At 42.2% G+C, this 24,577-nt stretch overlaps 1 protein-coding gene across 1 annotated transcript in view; it reads left to right on the plus strand.

Moving 5' to 3' along the window:
• LOC137298271 (sonic hedgehog protein-like) overlaps window positions 1–24,577 on the plus strand; it is a 140,300-nt gene that overhangs the window by 20,296 nt on the left and 95,427 nt on the right. The window contains exon 2 of the mRNA XM_067830452.1: window positions 2,167–2,438. The gene's annotated coding sequence lies outside the window, so the exon portion shown is untranslated. The remainder of the gene's footprint in view (window positions 1–2,166; window positions 2,439–24,577) is intronic.

A 24,577-nucleotide genomic window follows, 5' to 3' on the forward strand; every position in this document is an offset into this window, starting at 1 on the left:
AGATGGATGGTGGAAAGGTAGGGGAGAGTAATGTGGGATGGATGGTGGGAAGGTGGGGGAGAGTAAGGTGAGATGGATGGTGGGAAGGTGGGAGAGAGTAGGGTGAGATGGATGGTGGGATGGTGCGAGAGAGTAGGGTGAGATGGATAGTGGAAAGGTGGGAGAGAGTAGGATGAGATGGTTGGTGGGAGGGAAGGGGAAGAGTAAGGTGAAGTGGATGGTGGGGAGGTGGGGAGAGTGGTTAGAGATGGATGGTGGGGAGAGTGGGGTGAGATGGATGGTGGGAAGGTGGGGGAGAGTGAGGTGAGATGGATGGTGGGGAGGAAGGGGAAGAGTAAGGTGAGATGGATGGTGGAAAGGAAGGGAAAGAGTAAGGTGAGATGGATGGTGGGAAGGTTGGGGAGAGTGACGTTAGATGGATGGTGGAAAGTTGGGTTGAGATGGATGGTGGGGAGATAGGGGAAGAGTGGGGAGAGGTGGATGGTGTAAAGGTGGGGTGAGATGGATGGTGGGAAAGAAGGGGAAGAGTAAGGTGAGATGGATGGCGGGGAGGTAGGGGAGAGTAAGGTGAAATGGATGGTGGGAAGGTGGGGGAGATGGTAGGAAGGTGGGGGAGAGTGAGGTGAGATGGATGGTGGAAAGGTTGGGGAGAGTGGGGTGAGATAGATGGTGGGAAGGTAGGGGAGAGTAAGGTGAGATGGATGGTGGAAAGGTAGGGGAGAGTAATGTGGGATGGATGGTGGGAAGGTAGGGGAGAGTAATGTGGGATGGATGGTGGGAAGGTAGGGGAGAGTAAGGTGAAATGGATGGTGGGAAGGTGGGGGACAGTGAGGTGAGATGGATGGTGGGAAGGTGGGGGAGAGTAATGTGAGATGGATGGTGGGAAGGTGGGGGAGAGTAATGTGTGATGGATGGTGGGAAGGTGGGAGAAAGACGGCTGATTTTTTGGTGATGATATAAGGATAATGAGGAGTGGACAGACGCGGTGAGGCAGGTGAGATTTATGTATAGGTTGGAGAATAGAGAAGAGGAATGAGTTGGGTAAGGTGATGCAGTGAGGTTGAGAAATATACACAGATTGTGCACAGAAGTAGCGAGATAGAGTGTAGGAAAGTAAAGGGCGGGTAAATGTGGTGGAACAGTAAGTAAGTGTATGAGTGTGTGGCGGGAATGAGGGCTTGAGTGCTACAAACGCAAGTGCAGTAAAAGATCTGGAGAGGGTTAAACGGTATAACTGCACCCGAACATTGACCGTGCACTGACAGATGCAGTCCTCCTTAGTGATGCGGGATTGCATGAATAATTAATAACAGCATCAAAACAAAGCAACAGTCACAGCAACGCCGTTACTGAGTACACGTGCACGACACGAGCTGCCGATGACATTTCATACGGCAATACAGGTGACAGCCGGGCTCTAACTTCTTCACAACAGCTGAGATGCTGGTTTTATTCCACGTGTCACAGCAAATCAAACTCTGAAACATTTATAGCATGCCTTGCATAAAACTGCCATTGAAGCCAGTGTCAAATATCGTTAAATATCTGAATTAACTGGCTTGCTAAACATTTCTGCAAATACAGGTTTATTACATGTGCAAGTTTGTCAACATTTCTGACTTTTCATCCGGTCTAAGAGCTTATCACTAAATGTGACAAATTCATAAATACTCCGGTAGCACTTGTACTTTAGCCCTCTTGACAGACATTCACAGAACCCCCGGCCTCTCTACAGTCTTACCATTCTGAGATGATCGTTACACCAGTGTTAGGATAAAGACACATAGTTTACCAACGCGGTAGAGCTCTATGCAGTGATATGTCTCAATGCATGTGACACAACATTGCAATCAGCAATCATACACGACTAATATACATGTCGCTTTGAGTGAAAGCGAGAAATTAGAAAATTTAAAGATTGTCGCATTTAACTTGTATTGAAGTTATTTTTTTCACAAAAATCAACAGGTCTGAGGAAGGCATAAATGCTGTATGCATGTATATTTGTAAATTAAAGCGAGCTAGGGAACTACCTCCCAACCAACAAACACACAGGCCTCTACACAATGCAGGAGCCGATCTCGGCTAGATCGATGTTGGAATTCGGAAGCCGCCTTGGATATACCGTTAATCGTCCCCTAAAGTGCCCTGGAAATCTTCTTTCAGAGTGTATGTTGTCAAGACGGTCCCGGCCAGCTGGCTGATGGATGTCCAGTAACGACAAACTCGACGTCAGCGGGGAATGTCGACCTGCAAAATGGGACTGGCCAGTTGAAGATTTGAGTGTAGAAGTCAATGACGCTATCCCTTCGCTTGATTGGAGTGTGAGAGCCTCACCGACTAACAATAAGCGCCTGATAGTCTTACATCTACCTTATATCGACAATGGTTATCACACGTTTCCGTGGAGTACAAATGCAAGCTGCTTCAGACATAAGGTACGTCAATAACTTGTATGTAAACGCTGGCATTGATTTAAGGTGGCTTGTGTTTTCATGTCTTTAGCGTTTCATAAAGATATAAGGACTGTTTGTTGAGCGACAAGAAGCGGTTTTTTTGCTGCAAACGTGTTTAGTTACGGGTTAGGGGATTACAAGTCTCTCCCTTGAATAGTGACTGACGATTTTTACCTTTCATTTCACACACCATGGGGCTGATTTCACTACAACCGTTATTCTCAAGAGAGCAGTCATTAATAATGATGTAAATACACTACACTCTAACCCAGGCAAGCCATATCGCATCTGTCCACATGCTTTGATGTATTAAAGTTGAATTAAGTTGATATTGGGGATAGGTACAAAGTTGCCATGCACAGATAGGCGTTATAGCGAAAATGCCTTACTGTTTTCACTGTAAGTAGGTAATAATAACTGAGCATAGTATATCGATAAGGTGATGATTTAAACGGGGATTATCATCACGCCCTGCTGCACATATACACCAGATACATAGCTACTCGCACAAGCGTAATTAACACTGGGAACTGTACAGTGTGTCTGTACTGATGTAACACCTGATAACACAATGTCATTTAGGTACGTATACTGGCATATTTGTACAAGATATCCATACGTATTTTGTGTGTTTAATTGTTTATTTCAAACAATATGCACTGATATAGAGCGAGTCTCCTTCATCTCCCATGGTCGAGCTGTGCAAAGAAACACAATCCACACGCGATGTGGTTTAAACGTTGTCCTGGCTATAAAAGCGTAGAGTTCAAACCTACACTGGGTGCAGTTCAACAAGTGTTTTAGATACTACTTATTGTGTATCGATCTGGGGACAAGTGCCCGTTCCCTTTGATAGCCGCGAGACCAGTCTGCAAGCCCGGCTCTTTGAGTAGGACCACGAATCTGTCTGGTGTAGACCCTAGTTTCTATATGCAGGTGTTTTCGTTTCGGCTGTGTTTAATGTAATCTACTTGTTTTCTGTGCATGGCAGTAATCGTGAAGCTAGGGTCCATTTCCGTTAAGAGTAAATCTCAGTTATCTTGACGTGAGATCGATTGGGGAGAAAAGGAGAGATACAAATCGACGGGAGAATATAGATTCCGCTTTCTCACCCAAATGTCATTCCCTCGACAAAGGATGAGGTGAAGGTTCCGCAACGAAGCAAAGCTGCCGGAAACACGTGGCCTCCGTTCTTTAACATGTGTGTAAGTGATAGTACAGGATAAAAACTTGAAGAGAACCGTGCGACAATACCATGTCCAATGATGAACCATCCCTATGAATAGTTTATAGCTTTTTATATGAATCCATCAGGGTCACGGCCTTTTAAGTACCCTGTATACTGCCCCATAACATGCCTGCCTACCGTCCTCGGCTGCCTTACGATGACTCAATCACCAGTCGAAGGGTTACATCACGGGATGGCCTGATCGCCGGTATCTCGGTCCTAGGCGGTTCGGTCCCGTCACAATGGTGCACTAGCTGTTGTGTATTGACGGGTGAACTGTCTGCAGACTGTCATGCGATCCTCCCCGTCAGCTTGTGTGCCGTGATGTACGGGGAGGGTGAGCAACGGGTCATTGATACTACAGTAAAAACTGGAGTAAAACTCGGATACAATGGACACTGAGAAACATGTTTCCTGTCCCAGTGTATACATGCACTGCAGTCCCCGGCAAACGCCATCTCACCTTTACTGGGGATTGCCATTCACGTCTTGGCAATAGGGACACAACGTACCTGTAGCTTTCATGCATATCTTCATTATCTATGGTGGAACTAGATGTCATATATCAATTAACTATAACCAGGGAGAGGCTGGACGTCCTGTCTTGACATGAGTGCATGAGTGAGTAAATATGTGAATGAGTGCATGACTGGGTTAGTGAGTGAATGTTTACGGTTGGGGTAAGACCGTTTGGAGTGGATGGCATACTATCTCGATATGACCATCTAGAGTGGATGGCATACTATCTCGATATGATCGTCTAGAGTGGATGACATACCATTTGGAGCGGATGGCATACTATCTCGATATGATCATCTAGAGTGGATGACATACCATTTGGAGTGGATGGCATACTATCTCGATATGATCATCTAGAGTGGATGATATACCATCATGATGTCATCATGCGGAGTGGATAACATACCATCTCCATATCACCATCAAGAGTCGATGACACACCGTCGCGATGTCATCATCTAGACTAGATGACATGCCATCTCAATACCATCACTTAGAATTTATTGCATTACATCTCGATGTCATCATGCAGGGCAGATTGCATGGTTTTGAGATGTTGATTGAGTGACATATGATCTCGATATCACCATCTAGAGAGGATGGCATATCATTTCAATGCAATCATCTAGCGTTTATGGCATGCCATCTCGTCATCATGCTGGGCGGATGGTATAACATCTCGATATCATCATCTAGACTGAGAGACCTGTATTATCGTGTAGAGTGGATGGCATATCATCTCAGTATTATCATATAGAGTGAATGGCATATCATGTTGATATAATCATGTAGACTGATTGAAACATACCATTTCTAAATTATCATGTAGTGCGGGTGACTGACATCATTTCATAGTTTGCGACATACCATCTCGATATCATCGTGTAGAGTGGTGACATACCATCTCGATATCACCGTGTAGAGTGGTGACATACCATCACGATATCATCGTGTAGAGTGGTGACATACCATCTCGATATCATCGTGTAGAGTGGTGACATACCATCTCGATATCACCGTGTAGAGTGGTGACATACCATCTCGATATCATCGTGTAGAGTGGTGACATACCATCTCGATATCACCGTGTAGAGTGGTGACATACCATCACGATATCATCGTGTAGAGTGGTGACATACCATCACGATACCATCGTGTAGAGTGGTGACATACCATCTCGATATCATCGTGTAGAGTGGTGACATACCATCTCGATATCATCGTGTAGAGTGGTTAATCGATATGACCATTATATTGTATGATAATCATCATTATAAAGTATGCGGCATGCCATATCGAAATCATCAGGGTAAGTGTACTGGGTTGTTACTAACGCGCCACATATCCGCACATGTCGGTAGCTACTCTTCTCCCCCCCCCCCCCCCCTCTCTCTCTCTCTCTCACACACACACACACTATCCAGGACACATAAGGTGTCCCATGTTCGCCTCCAAGACTGAGGCTGAATGCCCATTGTAGTCCTCTTATCCAGTGCGACTGTCTCAAAATACCGGAAGTAGTAGGTGCAAGAAGCAAATACTGTCTTTACGTAGGAATTTATGACACATAGGACAGGTCCACGGTTGTTGTCAGGACCGGCATTGTGTTGCTGTGGGATGTGTGGTTTGATATTCTGTTGTTCGATATCATAATTCATTAATCGGAAGTATGTAGTTATAGTCATGTGTATGCATTTGGCTACAAGTGTTGGCTCACAAAAAACGATATGCTGCATGAATAGCTGTACAATCTCTATGGCGGCGTTTAACAATGTTCACTCACAACAGGAAGTAAGGAAATATCGTTTACTGGCCAAACATCACGTCGATGTTAGACACAAATCCAAAAATAATCCACTTATTGTCTGTGCTATATATACGCTTGTCACTTTCTTTAATTGCATTTGGAAATATCACATAACCTTAATACCACCACACTTCCGCCCAATAGAAGTATATTTGTTTAATATTACATTTATAATTGGGATATACTTCCGTAAATAACCATACGACTATACACTGCGTGTAGCTGGTGTGTTTATGTCCTCATAGACACGCACAAATACATGGACACATTCACAGACACATGTACAGGCACAGGCGTATGTAAAGACACGTTCACATTCACAGACACAGGTACAGACACGTGCACATTCAAAGACACAGGCAGACATGGGCACAGTCACTGACACAGACAGGTACATACACGGGCACATTCACAGACACAGACACAGGCACAGGCACGTGCACATTCATATACACAGGCACATTCACGGGCACAGGCACATTAATGAAAGCAGGCACATTCATAGACGCATGCACAAGGACATTCACAGACACAGACAGGTGCACATTCACAGACACACATTTACAGTCACGTGCACATTCATAGACACAGACACAGGGACCTTCACAGACACAGGCACATACGTGCACGTGTACATTCATAAACACAGACACAGGCATATTCACAGACACATGCACAGGCATGTTCACATTCATACGCACAGACACTGGCACATTCACAGGCACAAGCACATTTTTCATCCAATTCTACCCAATACTTGGCCATTAATTCAGGGGAGCTGTTGGGCAACATGTTTGTGACAGATCCATTTTCCAAAGCAAACGCGAGTGGTGGATAGCTTAGTGGTGAAAGCAGTTCGCTCATCGGGTTCGATTCCCCACATGGGTACAATGTGTTAGTACAATGTGTGAAAGCGATTTCTGGTGTCCCCGGACGTTGTATTGCTGGAATATTGCTAACAGCGGCGTATAAACCCCCTCACTCACTCAACGCAAAACGCACTTTTACAGAAAATATATTTTCTTGAGATATATGCTATATCGGTTCACAACAATGCCATTCATATGTAACGAAACAGTTTGTTCATAAGACACTTGATGTATGGTTACAGAGTGTCCTACATCAGAGCAATAACCGACATATCTGATGTGGTGACAGCTATTAATATGATATGTTGCACCAGCTTGACATCATTGGAAGTAATCTCCGTACAGTTGCAGGACAAACTATTGACTGTGTGGACAGTGTGTCATGGTACCCGACGGGAATGATTTCCGCAATATAGACTGTCGGGTCAACATGTTTGTTTGTTCGTTTGTTTGCTTGTCGCTTAACGCCGCACCTTTCTTGCTTCATGGCAACGGTCTGGTGATAATCGAATCTGGACAAGAGGACCCGGAGAATAACAGCACGAGCATCGATTCACCCAACTGGGATATGATGACATGTGTCAGCCACCCGATCCACCCATTGCGCCAAACATGACTTACAGAAGACCACTTCCATACGGGGTCTTCATGGGTAGCCGTGCAAAGAGGGCATGAGCGTGGTAGAAAATGGGACAAACAAGAATATGTCATTTGATGGAAATAGTTTAGGTATGGATATCATGGTTGTGTTTTGGAACTTTCGTCTGCAACGTCACAATGGCTGTTTCCATTCTGGTAATATTTTGAAAACGATGATATTTCCAAAGGCAATTAAAGAAAGTGACTAGCTCATATATATCACAAACAATAAGTGGATTATTTTTGGCCAAATCAACTTCTCATCCTGTTGCGTGTATTATGTAATTGGCGTGAGCGGTATGATTGGTTCTTAAACGGGAACATCTTTTTGCAATATTATAATAGTAAATCATATTTCTTGTAACGTGGTAGGGGAAACGATGCCGGCTATACGTACGACATCAACGTCTTCCAATAAAGTGAAGGATGCAGTGGTTACATTACGCCATGCTTAAATCATAAATATTGTTTTGATACATACCCTATCGTTTCAAAACTGTTCCTGTTACCATTGATGTATAACATGACGGTGTACACCACATAGCTGACTGCATTGTCGTTCCACCCAAGTGATGTCAGACAGTTTAAATGTCTGCTTCCTGTTGAAGTGTTTGCTGGACTGGCGGTGTACAGGATGTCAGTGTATTACGTCATGTCTGATCATCTTCTGGTCAGGATCCTCATCTGGACGTGTTCCTCCACCGGGCGTCTGTCTGTGTTATCTTTCTATCACTATGTTTACATGGAGATGCGTGTACAGGGAGGTGTTATGTAAATACATGCACAAACTTCTTTCTAAAACTATTACGAACATTTAGAGCCACATGAACGGGCATTTGCTAGTTGGAAGTTGGGACGATGCGAGGGAATAAGTTGTGGTTAACATGAGATGTGACGTGAACAAATACAGTTCATTTGAGAGGGGTTTTTTTAGAAGTTAATATGAAAAACGATGTATTCTTTATTTGTCTGATTTTCACATTTCAGGAACTGAACTGTAGTTTACAGCATACAGTTCGGGAAAGTCGTCTGTGTGGAAAAAAGTAAATTTGTTATTACACGCTGAGCGAAGAGTAGTTGGGTGATGGGGATGGGTGGAGGGGTGCACGTGTACCTTAAAAGTGACTGTCATGCGTTTGGTTTAGAGGAGTAATCTAAATCTCTCATTAATACAACACATTGACGTCATGATGCTGACGTTTCAACAGCGAAAATAGGCCAGCTGTAGGGAGTGGTCTCCCTTGAGTTACACCACCAGTTTCCTGTCACATGACCGGATACGGAAATCTATCAATCAGGGTTGGATGTTGTACATGCAGCCAGACAGTTGCTCAAGATGACCGCGGACGCATGTTTACATTAACAGATAAACACACGGGTAGACGTGGCTTCTGCCAATATCCGAGGGCGTCGTTATGTGCCTTTAAGTTATGTAAGAACCGCTGACATGTCCTCCCATCCGACAAGCAGGCGCCATCTTCCATGTCCTACAGCAAGCGTTCAGTTCTAACCATCATATGAACACAAGCCTTTGTTTATATCTAGAAAAGCAACATCAGTGATTTGATGCGTTGTTCTTTCTGTAACATCCATTTACTGGTTTATGATAGTGTAAATGATGATGATGATGATGATGATGATGATGATGATGAAAACTGTCAGATGACCAACACTTGCATAATATTTCATGTCATGCCATCTACACGTTGCTGATCAATTCATTCCTACTGTGTTCATAATACAAAGCGATATAGGGTGTTTACCCATCTCTTGTATACCTGCCTTACCTGTCACCTGCGGCCAGGCAGGTGATTGGCAGATGTTGATAGTGCGTTGACAGGCCAGGTGGACATGGATTGCCGTGTAGGCCAGGTGGCTCAAGGACACTAAAGCCATAGTCTATACACTGATATATATCCTTATAGAATCAATACATATAATAAACTAATGTGAAGATTATAGCCAAAGGTATAAAGCCAAAGCTGGGTTGGTCAAGCATATATCCATTAGCCGGTGTTATCACACTGGAGCGCTTTGAAAAAGCTCATTCGAACATGTTTGTCATTTGGCAAAGTGGCCACAAACATGAAACGAATTTCCTGTGTGTATTTTGACTTGACATAATCATATTCAACCACATCATTTGGTCGGTTCGGATCCCATTCAGTGTTTGGATGTTTACTACCAAATACTTTTTTTACCTCCCGGTCATTATACATTCATTTGGAGTTAAAGCCGAAATTGCATTATCTTTGCATTTGAGTATAGTTTTGTCCATTGAAATGGTCAGCATGTGTGGGATAATCTCGACTATATTCGAGCAATCGTTTAGTTCACATTAATCCTTTCTCATGAACGGGCTTGTAGGAGTGTGTGCGTGCGTGCGTGCGTGCGTGCGTGTGTGTGTGTGTGTGTGTGTGTGTGTGTGTGTGTGATATTTCTATTAATCAGTGACATTCAACTCAACAAGATGATGTAAGTGAATTATGTGTTATCAGCTTTATATTTCACCTGTGTCATGCGTATGTGTATAATAACTGTTAAGCATAACGATATTGATGTTTCCACTATCGCTGAGCGCTTTGACCTTTCCATCACAGATAACAATCTGCTGTTACCACCAATGTCATAAGTCCATTAGAAGGAGATTGTAATCACCAAGTAATGTACGGATGCAACGCCTCCGCAACCCGCCGGTGCATGCCTTGGACGATACGGCGTGCCTCCATTGCAGTCGGTGGTGAGGAAGGTATCACGATTGACAAATTTATCAATGAACCCTGTCCGAACCTGGCGCGATTGATAAGACGGGCTGTACAGTGAAATCCTCACTGGAGTGGCAGCGTAGTTGTCGGCTTACGGCCGCAGGTTCACACACTCCCTTGTTTGTGGGGCCGACCACTCGGCGATATCGATAGGCCAAGTGACGCGAAATTTTTGTCATGAATTTGCTGATAAAACACTTGTAACATTTTGACACGGTGCATAGTTCAACTGGAAACGCCCATGAAATATTGTTTTTTATGTTGATCTTAAAATACAAAAATACGAATACAAATATTAGAATCGCATTTCGTCAAATCATTTTTATGGATACTTGGTTAATAGTCATTTATGTGGAACGCATATTCATTTGTGATTTTGTTTTTGATTATCGTCTTATAACACGGTGCCTTTTAAATTATACAACGTCAAGAATGCTGAAGATATATATTGACCTTAAAGATGCACCCATTTTAATGTATTTACCGGCCCGCGTGTGTGTTTCGTTGCATTCTAGGCGTGGTGGATTAGCCTAGTGGTTAAAGCGTTCGCTTGTCACGGCGAAGACCCGGGTTCGATTCCCTACATGGGTACAATGTGGGAAGTCAATTTCTGGTGTCCCCCACCGTGATGTTGCTGGAGTAATGCTAACGGCGACATTAACGTAAACTCACTCGCTCACTCATCTTGCTTTCAGTAATGTAGCAGCCATGTATTGCCCAGAAGGAATATCTAGAGTTGTTTACCCATCTCATCTATTATGTTTAATAAATCATAGTTCCTTGAACCCCGTATAGGAAACACAGGTTTCAAGAAAGCAATTATTTTACTTTCTTACTTTATCAGCTTTCTTATATTGCCCTCTGCAATAAATGCAGGTAAATGTGTTGATCAAAGGTGTACTCGACGCCTACTACACTTGACGCTACATGCCGTAAAACCCAAAACTGGTGTTTTCGTTCCACTGCGTTTTTCGCAGTTGCGGTTCACAACTTCTGCAAAAAGAACACAAGATGTCTTTGAACCAGCGGTACTGCTGCTCTCATGAATTCACTTCGTTTGTAAATTCCTTTTGGACTCAAAGTTTATTCTGGTGTCTAAGATGTCAACGATTTGTAGACAGTAAAGCGAATATAGAGATCTTCGGGATATATGTGATCTGTCTGATCCTCTATGTTGTGACATCTGTGTGTGACTAACAGTACGCAGTCTGATAGTGCTATCCAACCGCGGTACCCGGCCTCTGTGTCACATGAAATGGGCCACTCAGACGCTTCACACTGACAGTTCTTAGTTTTCACAAGTATTGCCAGGTTCAAAGCAGAGATACGAACTCACTGGTTTGTTGTTCAACAACAACAGTCCAGGTATATGGTATAGGTAAATAACAGAGTCTGGACCAGACAATCCAGTGACCAAAAACATTACCAGTCAAGGCAGATGGGATACGATGACGTGTCAATCAAGTCAGCGAGTCTGACTACCCGATCCCGTTAGTCGTCTCTTGCGACCAATTCTAGCCCTGGGCCTAGCTTTTCGAAGGTCTCTTAGCGCTAAGACTGTCGTAAGTGCCATACATTAACATTAACTTATGACTATGTTAGCGCTAAGAGCTAGCTATGAGCGGATCTTTATTGGTAGGGAAACAAGTACACTCTTTGAACGCCAATCGGAGATCGAATGCCCGACCTTCCACGCTCCGGAGAGAGGCTGTATCTCCGGGGCCACGGGGCCAGACACTGATACCATCACCCAGCCACCTCATGTTCTTGAACAGACGACTCAGTATAGGTGTGAGTGAGTGTAGTTTAAGCCGCTGTAAGCAATTCAACAGCATACAACGGCGGGGGACACCAGAATGGGCGTCACACATTGTATTCATGTGGGGAATGCAAACCAGGTCTTCGGTGTGACGAGCGAACGCTTTAACCACTAAGTTACACCACAACGCCTCTAAACATAGGACACAGGACTGACAATACGAATTCAAATTTAAGTGGTGATTGTTTTCGTACCTTGGTGGTTTGGAGTTTTAACATGAGTCACATTTTCATCAGTTGGTTCGTCTGGTTGGTCCAAGTGTCTGTGCCAGAACCCACGGTAATTCGTTCGAATCTCATATTCGCCCTGATTGTGTTTCTAACGTTGCCAGAATCCAGCCGACACTTGCTTTATTGTAATTCGTTATAAACCCAAAAACTCACTCACTCACTCACACTCAAAACATCGCCGTAAATAGCGTTGAAATAGCGTTAAAAAAACATTATGCTAACGAAGCCATTCGTTCACTTGACAAAAACCAAAGTCAGATTACAGTACATCAATGAGCATAAATTGTATGAATGGTGTGTCGAACGAAAACCATCTGGAAACACTCTTTGAACTCTTCTTAGAAAGAAGAGGTTCGATTTTTCTTCAAAAGGTGTGACATATAGACAAGGTAGTCTGACGCTACTGAACTATGAGTCGACATAACCGGAAAGCTCACTCACTGACAACTAGTGGGTGTGCTGGTTCCGCTTTCAACATTATTCCTGATGCGTAGGCATTGCATATAAAGACCGAAATCATGCAAACGTTTCAGTTTTAAAAGAGTAATGAAAAACAGCATATATCACTAGCAAGTGCAATTAAGTTAAGTTGAGATCAATGACAAGCACATATTCAGGTCTAACCTTTCGAAAACATTGCTCGCATAACCCACTGTAACGCGCTGTATGGTACGCGTTGCAATTTATGACCCGGCGAGGTCTCCATACATTGCAATCCCTAATGCTTTGGGAGGAGCTAAGTCATATAAAATATAATCAAGAAATTAAAGCGAATCTCGGATTATCGAAAAATCGCTTTGATAAACGATTTGAACAGAAAAGGATTCAATTATACTGTCGATACGGGAGTGGGCGATACGGTAACTCCAAACAAGTGATCAGCGTTGTTTGGTAATATTAAAGACTTGATTTACACAAAGATTATCTGCTGATCCCCAAGTTGTGTCTATATCTCAGCCAGTGTCATAATTCATCATCAGGTCGACATGAAGGAAAAGACGGTGTACTTTACACGCATTAATAACGAAATAGAAAAAATAAACAAGTGATTTTGTAGTCTCATAACTCATTCAGTTCTCTTATCAGTTGAAATGCAAAGACACATTTTTTTCTCGCGCCTTTCTTTGCGACTGGTCGAGTTGGAGCTCTAGGGATACGCCGGTTTGAAAGCTATATCTATCGATAACTATTATTCATTTTTCTGTAACGATTTTATTTCCAAGCTGCAACATAACGCGGTTTATGCTTTGGTAGATGCCTGAAGTGAAATGTGATATGTATTTTGGTTAACGTACAGTCAGCAAATACTCATGCAGGAAAATTTGTAGCATTTAACGTTGTTTCATTTTGCGATAAATCTTGTGTAAAAATATAGTGGCTGAATGTGTTGGAGGAATCTTTGAATAACATGATTGCTGCCGGCGATATTTCATTCAAGGTATCATGTATTGGTTTTGATAAAGAATATTCTGATGTCTCGATGTGCCGGACTGATATTAAACATTCATGGTGGTATTAACACATTGGGTAATAACATGTGATGGTGTTGGCGTGCGTGCGTGCGTGCGTGCGTATGTATGTGTAACGGGAGAGGGGAGGGGGGGGGGGGAGGGCGCATCTGTATCTGAACCAACACGTTCTGTGAGAAAAGCATTTGAAGGAATTATCCACAAGATGGAAACGCATTTCCGGAATAACGAGTCATTGATCTGTTCCACAGACTTTTATGATATTTAAAGGGCAGTCATATTCTACCGACTGATTAACGATGTATACATGACATATTCTACACACCGTAGAACGATGCATACATGATATATTCTACCTACTGGATAGCGATGTTACATGACATATTCTACATACTGGATAACGATGTATGCACGATTTAATGTACACATTGGATAACGATCTATAACTGGCAAATTCTATCTATTGGGTAACGATGTATACGCCAGATGTTCGGTTTATTGGATAACAAGGCATACATGACATACTGTACATATTGGATGTAACGATGCCTACATGAAACATTCCATTGAATAACGGTGTATACAGGACATAATCTACCGATTGGGTAACGATGCATACACGACATATTCTATGTATTGGATAATGATACATACATGACATGTTCTGTCTACTGGATAACGATGTATGCACGGCATATTCTACCTATTGGATAACGATGTATACACGACATATTCTACGTACTGGGTAACAATATATACATGACATATTGTACCCATTGGATAGCAATTTAAGCATGACATGTGTCACTGCCTGAATATACATGGCATGTCAGAAACACAACGGATAACAAACGATTACATAAGGTATGTCTAAACAAATGACTTGACAATGCACACATTGTGATATTCTACCAGTATATGCTGCTTAAAGGAGGTGAAAAACATCCGATTGTCTGCTAGGTCCATGCCAATCTGTTGTTAACTTCTATTGAGAGGTGTATACCCCTGCTACTCCAAGAGAGGTACGTTATACCCCCATGCCCATCGACTGTCATTGCATGTGAAGCCAACGTGAAGAAGTCAATGGGCTTTATCCAGTTCAGATTTCTAACCTAGTTCCCGTTCGAACTGAAGGTAGCCATTTGTAAGAAGTCACCCAGAAACAGTTAATATATTGTGTCGCATGAGGAAGTCATCAACACCCTAATGTCACTGCATTCTTTCAGCAGATCGGTTCTTTGGTCGTTACTCATAGCACATTAAAAAGCGATGAGTCTTTTCTTGTGAAAATACACACGGCTATCCTGGCGCTGTTGTGCTGGTGGGTAGTGTGTAGTTACCACAGGGGTTCGCCAGGGTAACAAGATAGTGTGTTGTAAAATGAATTGGGCAGAGGTAGCGTGGGAAGCATAAAGGTAATCACGCATAGGTCGAGTCAGTTATTTAGTACAGATAACTAGTTTTGTGTGTTCGTATGCGCTTGCGTGCATGCGTGCATGTGCGAGTGTCACTGATAAAGGTCCTTGTTTATCCATTATGATTTTGTCACTATAAAAACACATTCAAGATGTTGCAGTTTGAAAAACATGCGTTACTCAGACATGGCTTTTCCATGATTCAATGTCGAGTGCCAGCCAGGGTAACAAAAAGTATAGTGTTTTACTTCTTCTCGAATAACACGGCCCCGGATTGAACCACTGCATTCCTCTCTCGAAGAAGGCGCTCTGGCCACCTCACCACACAAGCGATCTATGTGGGTGGGTTGGAAATACCTGGGATTGCGAAACACTGATAATTTGACTATTGCCCTTCACCGGTAGCTGTTGCAGAGTCAAAGGAAGTGGGAATCTGAGAAACATCTATTAACCAACGTTGTCTTGAGTGACATGGTAGTCACCGATGGCGTATGTAGATGATGGTAGATTGTAAGCGTTTATTTGGGGTGTGTAGTTGAGGTAACGGTGACGGGTAATTGATAGAAAGTGAGTGCTTGATTAAGGTAGGCGGTGTTTAAATGAGAGGCAGATGGTGATAACATAATGGGTAGATGATATTAATATAATGAGTAGATGCGGTAATATGTAGAGTCGAAGCTGTTAAAAAGGTAGATGGATGAATGGTTGGTAGTACCATGATTGGTAGATGATGGTAACATTATGGGTAAACGGTGTTAACATGATGTGTACATGTTAATACACATGTGTACACGATGTTAACATGGTGTGTAGATGGTGTCAACATGATGGGTAGATGGTGTCAACATGATGGGTAGATGGTGGAAACATGATGGGTAGATGGTGTCAACATGATGTGTAGATGGTGTCAACATGATGAGTAGATGGTGTCAACATGATGGGTAGATGGTGTCAGCATGGTGGATAGATGGTGTCAACATGATGGGTAGATGGTGTCAACATGGTGGATATATTTTGTCAGCATGGTGGGTAGATGGTGTCAACATGATGGGTAGATGGTGTCAACATAGTGGGTAGATGGTGTCAACATGGTGGATAGATGGTATGATGGTAGATGGTGTCAACATGGTGGGTAGATGGTGTCAACATGGTGGATGGATGGTATGATGGGTACATGGTGTCAACATGGTGGGTAGATGGTGTAAACATGATGTGTAGATGGTGTCAACATGATGGGTAGATGGTGTCAACATGGTGGGTAGATGATGTTACTGTGACGAGTGGATGGTGTTCACGCAACGGTTAGACGGGATTGACTATACAATGGCTACATCAATAGATTAGATATTCACATGTAATGCTACATTCTCTGCAATACGACCCCCTTTAACAGGACAGAACATCCACAAATGATTCTTACAATGGAGTCAGATGGCCAGTAGTCCACTATGACCAGCTCATGTTGACATGGCGCATGTACCATCAGCGGGCATTCACCGACACGGACACTGTTGTTCCTAGTGCAATGTGGCGTCTTGCTACTGTAACAGTAATTGTTCGTGGTATCGAAGACGTTGTACAGTCGACTTCGTTACAAGCGAAGCTGCACGAACAACAGTTGAACTGAGGTCACGTTTGTTTTCTCCGCTATGTCATTACTCATTATGTAAAATGTAATGGTCACGTGGTGACAGAAATCGAAGCATAACAAGTCAAGCGGGTTGCTACGACATTTTTTTGTCTCCATGGAATACCCTCGAACACAGCTGTCTAAAACTATAAACTATTAGCGTGACAACTGCTATTATAACGTGTTAGTCCACCTCAGAGATATCACTTTCACAGCCACAATGAACCATACTCGCTGAACTTCTGCAATTGAATTCGCCAGGCTCACCTATTTATCACATGTCCGTGAACCCAGCAGCTTTTGTACAAGCAACACTATCGTGAAACAAAGACAAGAAATACAATTTATGGCCAACGAGCGGGAGATATTGCGCCAAGGATTGACAAAAAGTTGAACTTGCACCCGAAATGGGTTTACTACTTGTGTAAGACTTCGAGCAGCTGGCACACAACACAAAGTGATTATTTATTATACGGTTAGTTAAGAAACCAATTATCGTTCCCAGACAAGTTTTGCAGACCATATAAAACAATAACCCCATTGCCTTCATCTTTTAAACCCGACTTAGTGACCTTCAGAATGACGTGTGTCAGTTTATACTGCAAACGGCTGATTTCCGAGGCGGTTAAGCCAACCCATACAAAAACAGTTTACATGGCCCGCAATTTTGTGAATTTGAGATGGCAACAAATTAACTTGTTACCTTTGGACTGTGTCAGCTTCGGGGGTACGAATAAAGCATATAGTGGAGTTTGTACTTTGTATATAATCCCCCAAATAAAAGCTGTTGGGTGAAAAACGTTTGTATGCATTAAGCGGATAGGTAGATAGGTAGGTAGATGGGTGGGTAGATTGTGTAGGCACGTTTGTGTGCGTATGCACTGGGCAACTGGATGAAGGTCTATTTCTATTGAACCCAGAATTCAGAATTCAGAAACTAAATGTCATGAGAAACAAAACTATAAATTTGCATCTTACGACTGCAAATACTTGTAGTTTTTTTAAAAAATCAGATGATGAAAGCGCAAAGTGTTTCCATTAATCTCTCGCTGTGCCGTGTCGTAATTTTAACCAATTTTATTGCGACCTGTCTGCAGTACTTTTGTGAAACCTCAAACAGGGCCACAGACACTTTCGTCTCTCCCAGCGCAGCGTTCCCGGGCAACCGTTGAGAACAGGACCACTTTTATCTGAAGGATCTGAACATTTTGTTACGACACAGCCGTTCTATGTGATCGATAACAATGTCCCAAACCAACCTTGTTCCCCATTTAGCAGTCGCATAATCACCTTTCTTTCTTACCGGAAGTGCACAAGTGTTACGCAGTTAATGCTGTTCTGCAATTTTATTGGCCGTTTAAGATTATCATCTCGCATGCCAGGTTTATGCGTCTCAAAACATGTAGCTCATGGACAGTAGGAACGAGAGTCATCGAGTGCAGTTTCACATACCATCAGCATAAAATAACGTTACATCTCCCTAACGTGCACTTCACTTGATTTCCCAGTCAAATAAAACGGACATTACTGTCTATTGCATTTCGATTTTTCTAGCAGATGAAACAGTCGCTCTTTGAGGACATTCCATCGTAGACACTCTAATCCCATTTAACAATTATTCTGATAACGCAATAGTTACGCAATAGTTTTATCCTAATACTTTTTGAATACCTTAATTAGTTCTGTGGTAGATTGGCAAGGCTCGATTATATGGACTGATTTGCATGAATGTCTGGGTTATTGTCTAAATCTACGCTCACAAATATCTTTGAAATTATGATCAAACACATTCACACATTTTGTGATCTGTACGTTGAAGGTAATGTGGGACTAATCGCATGAACTGATAGTCAGTTCATCTGTTTTAAACGCAAAATGTGGGATGTTTCTGCTGTGCCGCTTTGTAGCAAGTAATGGTATTACTGCCAACCAGGTACATAGGTCACCATGTCATATGACGGTGCTGCAAGTCGTTGCATCGATTTGCACAAGTTAGTGGTGGGTCAGTTCCTATCCCGGATTCGCCAGATTCGCTCTGATGTGAATTGTAGCTCCTATTAGCAGAACCTAGCAGCCCACAGAATCCAGCAGTACATGAGATATCGTCGCCCACATAATATAGCAATCTGCAGAAACCAAGACATATACTTCACGCTACAGAACAACAGACAAAACCGGCACGTTACACACCTAGCAACAGACAAAACATAAACGCTACAGAACCTAGCTACAGACAAAATCTACGTGCTATAGAAACTAGCAACAGACAAAATCCACACGGTACAGAACCTAGCAATAGGCAAAACGTGCAGGGTACGAAACCTAGCAACAGACATAATCTACATGCTATAGAACCTAGCAACAGACATAATCTACATGCTATAGAACCTAGCAACAGACATAATCTACATGCTATAGAACCTAGCAACAGACATAATCTACATGCTATAGAACCTAGCAACAGACATAATCTACATGCTATAGAACCTAGCAACAGACATAATCTACATGCTATAGAACCTAGCAACAGACATAATCTACATGCTATAGAACCTAGCAACAGACATAATCTACATGCTATAGAACCTAGCAACAGACATAATCTACATGCTATAGAACCTAGCAACAGACATAATCTACATGCTATAGAACCTAGCAACAGACATAATCTACATGCTATAGAACCTAGCAACAGACATAATCTACATGCTATAGAACCTAGCAACAGACATAATCTACATGCTATAGAACCTAGCAACAGACATAATCTACATGCTATAGAACCTAGCAACAGACATAATCTACATGCTATAGAACCTAGCAACAGATGAACCCCACAAGCTACAAAACATATAAACAGACAAACCCTACACGCAACAGAACCTACTAGACTGAACATTGGATGATAGGAGAAATATCTCGGTCATTACTGCTATAAACAGTGGTTTGTATTGGCCACGCATAACCCATGCTCAACCAGCATACCTTACGTTTGAATATCATTCATGACCTTATTGGCTCATGGTGCGTTGCTCTCATTAACAAAACTCCTGTACATCTGAGAGTCGATGTTCTTCAATCAAAAACAGAAACAATAATAGATCGTGGACAAATACCTTCAAGTGTGACGTCATTGCTTTCCATTGTTAGTCACCAGCACTTCACAAGCACGAAACCATAACTAGAATTGCAAACATGAATAGAAATTCTATCTGTCGCATCGTATTCTTGCGTACGTTTCAACAGATTCAGTTCAGATTTAGTGGTCGTCAACAGCATTTGACCGCTAGACACCAAGGTCGAACGAGTTCAGATGGGACTTTAGGGTATCATAAGATTCAAAATCATATTTAAAGAGGTACTAATGAGTGTATTCTGGCGGCTTCATAGTGAATTCTCGTCACCATCTCGCCTCATGTCACGCGTGGGACGAGGCGTCGGAATCACTTACAATTCAGAATAGGTGACATCTGCCAACGACCTAGCGCTACATTCCTCACCTTAGCAGGTGATGTAAAGAAATCTTGAAGATGTGAGTGACATCACTCTAGAATGTATATAATTTTTAAGGGGCATGTAACACGTCGAAGAACACCTTGTTATCTTGTTTAATTGAGGGCGTTTGTGTTTAAATTATCTTTCCACCTTTTCCGATAAGTGTACTTACTGTCAGGTTATGGATAATGGCTGATTTGAACAGCGCCTTTAAGTGGTGGCTATAATCAGTGTGCAATGATGACAATGTGCAATCAAATATTTACTGGAGGTTTCCACACGCTCTACCACTTGAACACGTTCACAAAACTCTCCACAATCCTGTATGACAAAAGGGATGTTCTCAACTTTCCGACAGTCAACTTCCCCCTTCATGGCGTGCAGTATTTCAGCTGCTCAAGCCTTTTGAGTCGCACGTGATTTTTCGAAGAACGTCATACCAAACTTGATCAGAAGTTGTTCCATCAAGATTGCAATCTTCATGGTCTCCAGGAAGCTTTTAAATATCTTATAGTAGATGTATACCGGATAAATTTTCCAAATTCGTCGCGTCAGTGATTAAATGATGTCCAATGCAATTCCCTATTTGTGTTTGTACCGTACGATTCCGAACAATTGGCTTGATTTTGCATGTGTTTATGATGGGTGCTATCGGTGCTCCATATACGCTAACCTTTCCACAAATACCTGGTTTCATTTCTATTTGCATAGCGGTTCATGCTTATGGTTCAGCGGGAATCTGCATGCAGCAGAGGTTTCCAGCATGAAGGAAGTGTATTGTCACTTAAAGTTACAATTTCTGTATTTTGAATAGAACTGATCGGGTTGAACTATATACAGACCTGTAATTATGGCGTGTGTAACCAATCACCATATGTATCAGTATGGGATATAACGGCGGTGAGGTTAGCCTAGTGGTTAAAGCATTCGATTGTCTGACCGAGGATCCTGGTTTGATTTCCGAATGTATGAAAACCAGGGAGCTGTGTCCTGTGTCGGTAGCGTGGAACCATATGTGTCAGGAGGGGTAATACATAACTGGCAGTTATATTTGATACATCGCCTAAGTGTTACGGAAATATGGTTAACATGTCTGGTAGTGTGTGACATATCCCGTGGTGCATAGTAGAGTTTATGGTGTAGCAAAAATACTATTGTTGGAAGGTGTCTCATGTAGAGCGAGATATCTGGTAGTTAGCGATAGACTTATCAAATAATTGACGAAATGTATCTTTCTGCATCTTGTTTACCAGGAGATTAATAGTTTGACGTTTTGATTAAGGAGAGAAGCCTTAAATATTCACTTAATTGATCTATACTCCTAAGCTATTGTGTTTTAAAAGTTGGAATCCAAGTTAATTAAATAACACACTACAGTTGTATTTATGTTGCGCTAGATTTGTTCGTGAGTTGTTAACAATGAACACCACTTTGATCTCGTCGCGGTTTTCACGTTGTTATCCTGTCATCAAGAGTTTGCCATAGTAGCTGATATAGTTGATCGAAAGACAGTTTCTAGATGACAGAATGGTTATTGGCGACTATAACAAACTTGTAATGACTATCATTTCGTCCGAACCAACCATCCCTTTGAGGATATTGCCAGGTCCATCACGCACGGTATAGTCCCTATCTAGCCAATCCCTTCTAATTTCTTCAAATTTGTAACATTCTTGCCATTGTTGTTAATGGCAATTATAGGATATGTTTTGACATTTTGAAAGTTGATACAATATGTAACACGTTAAGTGCTAGTGTAAGGGGGTTGTGGCCTTTGACAAAAGTGTTTAACTGACACCTCTAGAGGGGTTCATTAGGGTTTGTACACCTCAGTTTACTCTTGGTGTTCACCGCTCTGTTCCTCCAACACCGGCCATAAGCGACCGCCATGTTTTCTTGCCCAGTCTCTCTAAACAGGCAGTGTAATCTTAAACCAAATTAAGAGACATTCTTACAAAATCCCCATCCATGAAATTGTATAGTCACAAAGATTTATCGCTGGGCTAAAGATTTGCCTCCCGGCACATTGTCGCTCAATTCATGAGGTAGACGACGTTTACAGCCTAATCCGGACCAATCAGTATATCCGTTATATCTGATTGGTCCAATCAAAACTAACGATACATTCATCTGGGTGAATCTCATCTGGATTATCACATTTTAATAACACAAGTCATTCCGAAAGCCTGTCCATAACATGCTTGGACGCCATGATCAAGTTGAACAGCGTCCGCGATTTTTACTCCACTCGCAGAATATCGATCTGGTTATTCGGAAAACAGAATTGTCAACACCTCAAACATAACATTGAATCTTATAATCAAAATAGAGTAAGAACTACAAGTATTATTAAGTGGGAAAAACGCACTTCTAATCGATATAAAATATATTGTCTGCATGTGAATCATAGTATAATTCACACGGAGTCCTACAAATCCATGGGCAGATTTTCAAATTTCAAGTTATGAAATGCCAGTGCTTATTTACCTTGCGAAAGTCTGGGAAAATCTGGGAAAGAGGTGAACAGTGAGCAGCACCGTGTTTATATTTCGTGGAAATGAAGGAAAATATTGTGATATTGAAGAACCAATGTCAGTTCCCCCTTGCCACAGAGGTCTGTGTGAGCTGTTGGTGCCTCGCCGGCCATCTTAGGTGAAAGATGCAGATTACTGCATTGTGGGTAACTTTCTGATAAAGGGTAAATAGTCCTTTCTACCATCACATGACAGCTCGTCGATAATCGAATGATACAGTTTGGGTTAAGCACAATGTCGGGAAATTAAATGTCTTGGTCGGATTCTAAGGAAGGCTGTTACTTGTGACAGAGCAAAATGTTTATCTGTGATGGAGTCAGAATAACGTCTTTTGTTCGGAAGATTGATGTATTTATCGGGAGTCAGAATGATGCAGTACTGTGAGATAGAGCGATATATATCTGTGACAGAGCCAGAATGATGCAGTACTGTGTGATAGAGCCATTATATATATCTGTGACAGTCAAAATGAGGCAGTGCTATCTGATAGAGCGATGTGTGTATCTGTGATGGAGTAAGAGTGACAGTGTCTTCTGATGTGAAACACTGAATATATCTGTGACGGTCACAATTACGTAAGTATGCTTATTAGAACCATGTACTTACCTGTCACAAAATCTGCAAGATGTAGGTAGTTGTATGCAGATGCAGAGCGACGTATGTAATTAAGTGACAGAACGACAGATGTCTGACTGGATTGCTTTGTAAGTTTTGGATATAGCCGTGTCTTTATCTGTGACAGTCAGAACGACGTAGAGCGATGACAGCATCAAATCTCTCGCGTTACAGAAACCTCGGTGGGTACAGCATACGTTTGAGGGCAAGTGACTGTACGGTGACAGGGTGGAGGGGTAACCTCGTGGTTAAAGCATTTGATCCTTACTCCACAGACCGGGGTTTGATGTGAGAGGCTATTTCTGGTGGTCCTCGCCGTCATATAGCTGAAATAATGCCAAAAGCGGCATAAAACCAAAGTCACTCTCTCGCTCACAATACAATCTCTTTATCATATGTATTACATAACTGAATGATTTGTTGTCGACCTAGTGTTACCGATCACTACACAACTGCACAAATATTAAAGCAGTAACTCGCAGTATTAGATCAACCTGTTTTGATCAACACGTTCGTTCTTGTGTCTGAATACACACGATCACAACTTGTCCCCGTCCAGAATGTCATCCTATCACTGGCTCTCTGATTCACACAACTATGTGCTGAGCAATCGATCGAGTGTTTATGCACCTGGACCAATGAGTCATTAACCAGAAGTATCTAGTTTGTAATCCAGTCAGTCGCCTTACTGATTATCGCTTGATGCCGCTGTGCATAGATAACACAACGGTCTTAGTTGTCAGGAAAATGTCATCTCTGATGAGATACCTCCTTAAGTGTTAATGAGTAACGTGGAAATCTGAAGTTTCATTGCTGATACTTGAAGAGCGACTACTTACACGTGGCAGAAGACACTCAGTCACTCTAAAATATCGTGTCATTGCAACAGTAGTCCAAGTGCCTTAGAAAAGCCGAGCACAAAGGATTACAGTAAGTAGCTAGCGGAAATCCAGCTTTTTGTGCGCAACACAGGATAGAATTTTAGAAATATTCAAAAGTATCTTTCTTTTTTCACTAACATATGTGGTACTCTAAAAACTGTGTCAAACCGAGAGATGCCCTGTGACGCTAGAAAGGTGCGTTTCAT

This window comes from Haliotis asinina, chromosome 10 (assembly GCF_037392515.1).
Source record: "Haliotis asinina isolate JCU_RB_2024 chromosome 10, JCU_Hal_asi_v2, whole genome shotgun sequence".
Classification (NCBI taxonomy): Eukaryota; Metazoa; Mollusca; class Gastropoda; order Lepetellida; family Haliotidae; genus Haliotis; species Haliotis asinina.